The 6,825-nt window shown below is 40.3% G+C and overlaps 1 pseudogene; it reads right to left on the reverse strand.

The window, feature by feature from the left end:
- Nucleotides 1-1,236: 1,236 nt before the first annotated feature.
- LOC116802082 lies at nucleotides 1,237-3,950 on the reverse strand (annotated as a pseudogene).
- Between the last annotated feature and the right edge of the window lie 2,875 nt (nucleotides 3,951-6,825).

Raw genomic sequence — 6,825 nt, forward strand, 5'->3', positions numbered from 1 at the left:
ACTTGATTGGAGAATCCCAACCGGAGAGGACTATTTCCTCCAGTAGTGCGTCCTCGAGCTGTGAGGTTCTCACTGCTGAGGATGACTTTGGGGTACCCCTCTGGTACGACCGCAACCTTAATGGCCCCAGTTACGGTCGCATATGATGGCTTGCGTACCTCAGTTGCCTTTGCAGCCCTTGAGGTACTTGGGCCATCGAAGGGAGCAGTCAGTGGCCTGCTCTTCTCCACCTTCTGCCTCTTAGGCGTTTCCGTCGGAGGCGTCAGGGTGGTGTTTGCCCGCTTCCAAGCAGAGTTGGGCTTTTGCTCTAGCGGCTGCGGTGTTTTGGCCAGAGACAAAGCTTCTGCGGGTGACATGCCCTGCTGAAGGTAACAAAGATACCACTTCGTTCTGGCCCCGCTCAGCGCCTTACGATTAGGGTCATCCCGGGCCCCAGGCTGACCAAGTTGCGGTAATGGGTTTTTAGCCCGTCCCGCTTGGCCGGCTTGGACCACATTCGAGTGACTCGGTGTGACTGCCCGATACTTCCCTCCCGGAACTGGGCGTGCTTACGCCGTTGGCGCACTCCGTTTAGGAGCATTTTTTGGTGTTACCACCGAAGTAGGCCGCTCTCCGTCAAGGAGACGGTCCTCGTAATGTCTTGCAACATTTCCCGCAGTCAAGGCCTGCGGTATTTTAAAATTGTTTGGTCTATTGCTCATAGTACCCACGAGTTGCAGAGAAATAAAAGGTCCGCCCGGGCAGAGATCCGCAGTACCCGGGTAAGGCTAACTAGACCGGGCGGACGCCACTTGCCCGGACTCTCCGTTATCGACTGGGCTAGCTATTACACGGGCCCCCAGCCTGGCAGACTTTCGGAACGGGTCGAATGACACCTTAGTCCGACGCGGAGGTGTGGAAATTTTTGATCCTGTTTCCAGCCGCCCTCGCGTGGAGAGTGTAGTTGCACTTCCAGTAGTGTGTCACAATTACGGCGCGTACCACCGTTGGTGGCGCGTTGATCCCCTTGTGATACCTACTGGCATGGCGGCCTAAGCTATTTGTAAGAAGCAATAGATTAAAAAACTTAAAATTCGTTTTGCTGGTACTTAGATTTGGTTACGACATGGTTCCCATTACTTGCTTGGTAATCACAGATTGGACAATTGCAAACTTTGAATTGCTATGATTTTCTGCGCACTGTGCTGAAACCAGTCGCTTGGCAGCGGTTTCATCGCCCGATGTAGCCGTGATCGTCTAGTGGTTAAGACCCCACGTTGTGAGCGTGGTAACCCTGGTTCGAAGCCTGGGTTGTAGTTTCAGTTATTTTCCATGTAAGTATTACATTTGGTTCAACGTATTGAATAATTTCTTTTAAGGGAGTTGGTATAAACTACAAGATTCCTATGCTTAATTATATTTTTAATGCATTCATTATTAACTTCTTTTTCCATTGATTTTTACTTTTATTCTCATCTTCAAAATATGATTGTTGAAACTAGCTTCTTTGAGAATTCACATTGAATAATCGAAGTAGTAGTAGTAGTAGTAACGGTGTTAATGGTTTCTGCATCTTTGCTGATGAATAGTTAAACCACATAATTCTTTCAGTAGTTTATTGTATAAATATTTCATTCTGGGAATGAGTGATGACATTGATATCCGTTAAATTAATTCGTAGACAGTTACGTTCATATCTACTGTCTACTGGTTTCTGAATTGGACTTAAATTAGAATAGCCAAGGACGGAATCTCAGTTGGTTATTTGAATTTGTTTACTGTTGCTCGTGGTGAATAATAGAATACACAAGGTTCCTGTGGAAGTTTACCTTATTATTAGTGTTTGTCCAGTCATGTCATGTTTAATATTATGGTTGTTTGTGTAAAGGATTTTTTCTATCTTGCATAATGAATGATGATGAATTGATTATACGGATGATGAATTGATTATACGGATTTTTTCCTTTAGTGTTTATTGTCTTTGGTCTTTCGACGTCTGCTCCTCCTTTTTTGTATTGATGGTATTGATGGTTTTCTTCAATTTTAATTCTCGATAATGCATCGGCAACTGAATTCTCCTTCCCATTAATATAATCGATTTTAAATTGATATTCTTAATTAATTAATTTTGCTCCCCATCTTTGCTTTCGGTTCCTTTAAGGAAGCCAGCCATCTAAGAGGTTGATGGTCACTAGCAATGAGACATCGTCGACCTAGTAAATAATGTCGAAAAGTTGCCCAAACTATGGCGAGTAATTCGTTTTTAAAAGGGCTGTAATTTAATTCGTGTTCATTAAGTGTTCTGATAATAAAGGATATAGGATAACCATTTCGAGAAAGTACTGCCCCAATGGCTAAATTACTTGCATCTGTAGTTAAGGTACATTTTTTCAAAATTGGGTTATTGAAGAATTGGTTTTCTAATGCTTTTATGTAGTCAAGGTTTTCTGCACATCTCTTTGCACGTTTCATACGGTCAGACGGACATGTCCAGATCGACCATTCTATTGATCCTGATCAAGAATATATATACTTTGTCGATCGGAAAGAAATTCTTCTGCCTTTTACATTTTTTCAACGAGTCCAGCATAACATTTTACTCTACGAGTAAAGGGTATAATTATATTTAAAATTTCATATTATCTGCAGATTGTGATTTTTAATTTATGTTGAAAGAAAATGAAAAATGGAAAAGGCCGATATTTAACCAAGGAGCTCTGGCTTGCGTTTGTGTATTCAACATGCCCCTGATCAATGATGTAGTGTTATTGGTGATTATTGTTTTGAATTGTTCAGAGTGCAAGCAGTCTTTCACAGGTTCAGTGTCATTGCATAGATTTTGGAATATGCCATTAATCCCGGTGGTGCAATATTCTCCCGGTTTTCCGGAATACTCGTATAGAAGCGAGTTCTTCTGGGGTGAAGAAGAATGATGGGTCCATCCGTCTTTTTCGGTACTAGCTATGGCGCAGCCCAATCGGTTACTGTTACTTAGAAAGTGCCCAATCTCCTTCCTGAAACAGAGAATTATTAGTTGACCATGAATTCCAGAATACAAATATAGCATACTTATCAGTGGAAAATCCACCAAATAGACTGGATGCAGAAACGTTCTTGTACTGATCATACCATGCATTCAGTTGCGATCGAACAATCCTGAATGTATCCTGCTTTGCCTTGATCTTGTTATATACCACATGGTAGCTTGGAGACGAGAACTCTTCCTCTTGGATATGCAGTGGTCTGTGGGTTGGAGATCGCAACGCTTTACCAAGATTGAAGCCAAAAAAGCCAAATCGTGGTCCTACTTCAACTTAAGCATACGAGCTGCAATGGGTAGCCTGTGCAATTGGCCGCCGGCCACAATATCGCGATATGTGTTGTGATAGTGTAGAATGAACTTTTGTATATGATTGGGTACGTCGATGATTTTTGGCTCTTTTCCGCACTTTGGCGACCAGCTCTGCAATACAAAAGCAAGGGAGAATGCTATAATCAAGTTCCCCGGCTATCAGATACCCGTTGCTCAGCAAGTGCGAATGCGAAGACGAAATTTCATAATTTTTCTGGGATATCGATAGATAATAAAATAATCAAAACATTTTGCAAAAGTGTGGGCGTGTCAGTGTTCGCCGGCTTGTGGGCGTTAGAGTGGGGTGGCAAAATGGGTTTGGTGGGTGTCACTAGAACCTGCATGTCTTATTTAACTTTCTAGTTTCTATAGTTCCATATAGTACAGCGTTTATACGGACAGGTGGAAGGAGAGACGGACATGGCCAGATCGACTCGGCACGTAATCATTATATGGTCGGAAACACTTCCTTCTGCATGTTACATACTTTTCAACGAATCTATTATACCCTTTTACTCTGCGAGTAACGGGTTCACATGGATAGCAATGTTTTCAGATTTACAAAATGGGGATTAGTAACTTTACGCTAGCTTACCAACAATTGCTTACATAATACCATAGTAATACGTTGAGAATCCAATTCAAATTGGTATTATTTAACAACAAATTTGCATATCTTAGATAACAACAGCTCTATTGCTAGAAAGATTTGAATAAAATTCAAACCCCTACCCCTTGGTTTCTGGGAGCAGAAAGACAATATTCACACCAAATAACAACAGCAACCCGGCTGCAACGCAATTATTAAATTAAGTTTGCTTCATTATAACTAAGTGTTACTTAACAGCGCAAAGGTTTGGTTTTATAACTTCCATGACGAAACATTAAGATCCGTTAAATATTTAGCAAATAAAATATTGTAGTCATAGTTGGCGTTATATATTTTTTAGTCAACTGCAATCGGATCAGATTAAAATTGCTCGTCTTCATACTCATCAATTAATATTTTCACCACAGCCCCATAATGTACAAATTTGGGAAAACTTATTTTATATATGTTTGTACAAGCATACATATGTATACACATAAATAGATATGTACGTGCATAAAAATGTATGATTTAATCAATCATCGGAATCCCGAAACGAATATAAAAGGCGATTGCTTAAAAAGTCTTATTTTTTAACAAAATTGAATAAAGTATACAACACTAAACCTAATAAATTTAATGAGTACTCGCTACGGGGCCTTCGACTCGAGACTTGTGGGTTATTACTTTATATAATAAACTGAGCTTTTTGGACAAATTTGTAAATTTTTGAGATATTTTCACAAGATGGGTTACTTAAATTGAGATCTAATTAAGTGCAATCGACTGCAGGCGTCAAAATGGATATGGTCAACGGTGAGCTCGTCCCCGCATAGTTGGCATGTTGGTCGCGCCGATCTCTTCAGTAAGTGTTGATGTGTGGATTGGGTGTGTCCGATGCGTAGGCGGATGAAGGTCGCGCATTCCCGTTTAGGTACGTTCGTTGGTGGCTTAAACATGATGCAATTCGGGTTAATAAACTGATACCTGTGTATGAAGAGTGCCCATTCGGAGAGTTTCTTTTCTTAGAGGTATAGCTTGATTCGACTTTGGAAATCCTTGGAGTTAAACGGAGTGAAAAGGATTGATGGTGGAAGTCTCATCTCTTTGGCGGCTTTATCAGCGAGTTCATTCCCATGGATACCTTGATGACTGAGAACCCAGAGTAAGGTGATTTTTGTTTGATGAGAACTTAGAAAGTGCCTAACTTCTTGTGTTGTGGGGTCATTATGATTCCAGTTGCGTATATAGGGGAGAGAGGCTGTCTGTGCAGATAACAGCTTTACCAGCGTTTTTGGAAGCGAATTGGCATGATTTGAGAATATGAATATGGAGTTGTATGACGGGAGCATACCTCCGCAATTATTTTACGGTTGCAGTCAACATAAGGGGCTTGTAGCTTTTGTAAGTGCGATTTAGCACACCAACCGAAGATGGGCAGACCGTAGTCAATTTTAGATAGCATCAATGCGTAATATCTATGAGAGTCTTAATATGTATGTAAGAATATTTAGATGATAGGAATTTAATAATGTTAAATCTAGTTTCCAGTTATTGTTTTTTTAGAGTCTGACAGTGCCCCCAAGATTTTTAAAAAGTTTACATCTTTTATGTGCGGCTGTTAAAGTCAATGTCGAAAAGGTTGCAAAGTTGTTTCCGACAAATATGTAACAGTTGGCATTTTTCAATGGCAAGAGAGGCCCCAGAGGTTGTTCTCCACAAGTAATTTTTTGCAATATTTCTAAAAATTTTGCTCTGAATGTGTTAATATTTTTTATTTTTGTAAAGATTATTGCGTCGTCTGCGTATAGTGAGATGTAAATATCTTTACGCTGGGTTACAATGTCATTTATATCTTCAACAACTAACATAAATAAAACCAAAGAAAGTGGCGAACCCTGCGGAATTTCATTGTATGAAATGTGGGAGTTCGATGTGACATTGTTTATTCGAACCCTGGAAGACCGATTGGTCATGAAGGCTTTAATTAGGTTATGTAGCCTTGGACCAATGCCCCAGCGCTCGAGTCTGCAAAGTACGGTGTGAATCCCCACGCGATCGTAGGCTCTTTCAAAGTCCGTCGCCAAGATGGAGAGATGATTTTTTGGTCAAAGGAGCGTTCGACGCAAAGTGTTGGATACTGTGATGATGAGTGTTGGAAAGCATTTCAAATGCTTTGATATCTTTTGAAATCAACTTGATTATGGGAAATTGGGTTGTGGCGATTAATAAACCAGATAAGTATTTGTGCTATTATTCTGGTGTTTTTCCTATACAGGATAACAGAGAAATTGGACGATAGCTGTTAATATCGGAAGGAGGTTTGTTTGGTTTTGAGATAGGGATAATGGTAGCCGATCTCCATGTATGTGGGTATTTTCCAGTGTTCAGTATTTGATCAAAATTATTCACTGGTCGCTGACGTGTGAAGACGTGTTTTCATCGAGCTCCGTATAAAATCAGTTGTTTTTAGTGAAGTGAATGGTTATTAATATAATACAAACAAATAAATCGAAAGCGAAAGAGACGCTCTGTGCGATGCACCATCGCTCGAATACATATTCTGTGTTTGAAATAGTATAAGCAAGTAGTTTTACACTATGAGTATCACCAAAGACACTAGAATAACAAGATGAGTAACGGCCATACAAATTTTTGGCACGCGATTTTTTGGCTGTGGCTCTAGAGGTGGCTCCAGGCTCTCTTAAGTTTTTGTTCGAGAGAGAAAGAGCGGAGAGCGCTACAGCAAACAGCTCTTTTCTACGCATACAGTGATAGCATACAACTGTATGTGTGCACACGTATGCTCATGTATTGTAAATTTGACAAAATATGCCCTTCACCTTAGAAGTTCGTTTACCTTAAATCTATATTATTTTTTATCAATTGGCAGCATGCGAAAAAT

Source organism: Drosophila sechellia, chromosome X (genome assembly GCF_004382195.2).
Source record: "Drosophila sechellia strain sech25 chromosome X, ASM438219v1, whole genome shotgun sequence".
NCBI lineage: Eukaryota > Metazoa > Arthropoda > Insecta > Diptera > Drosophilidae > Drosophila > Drosophila sechellia.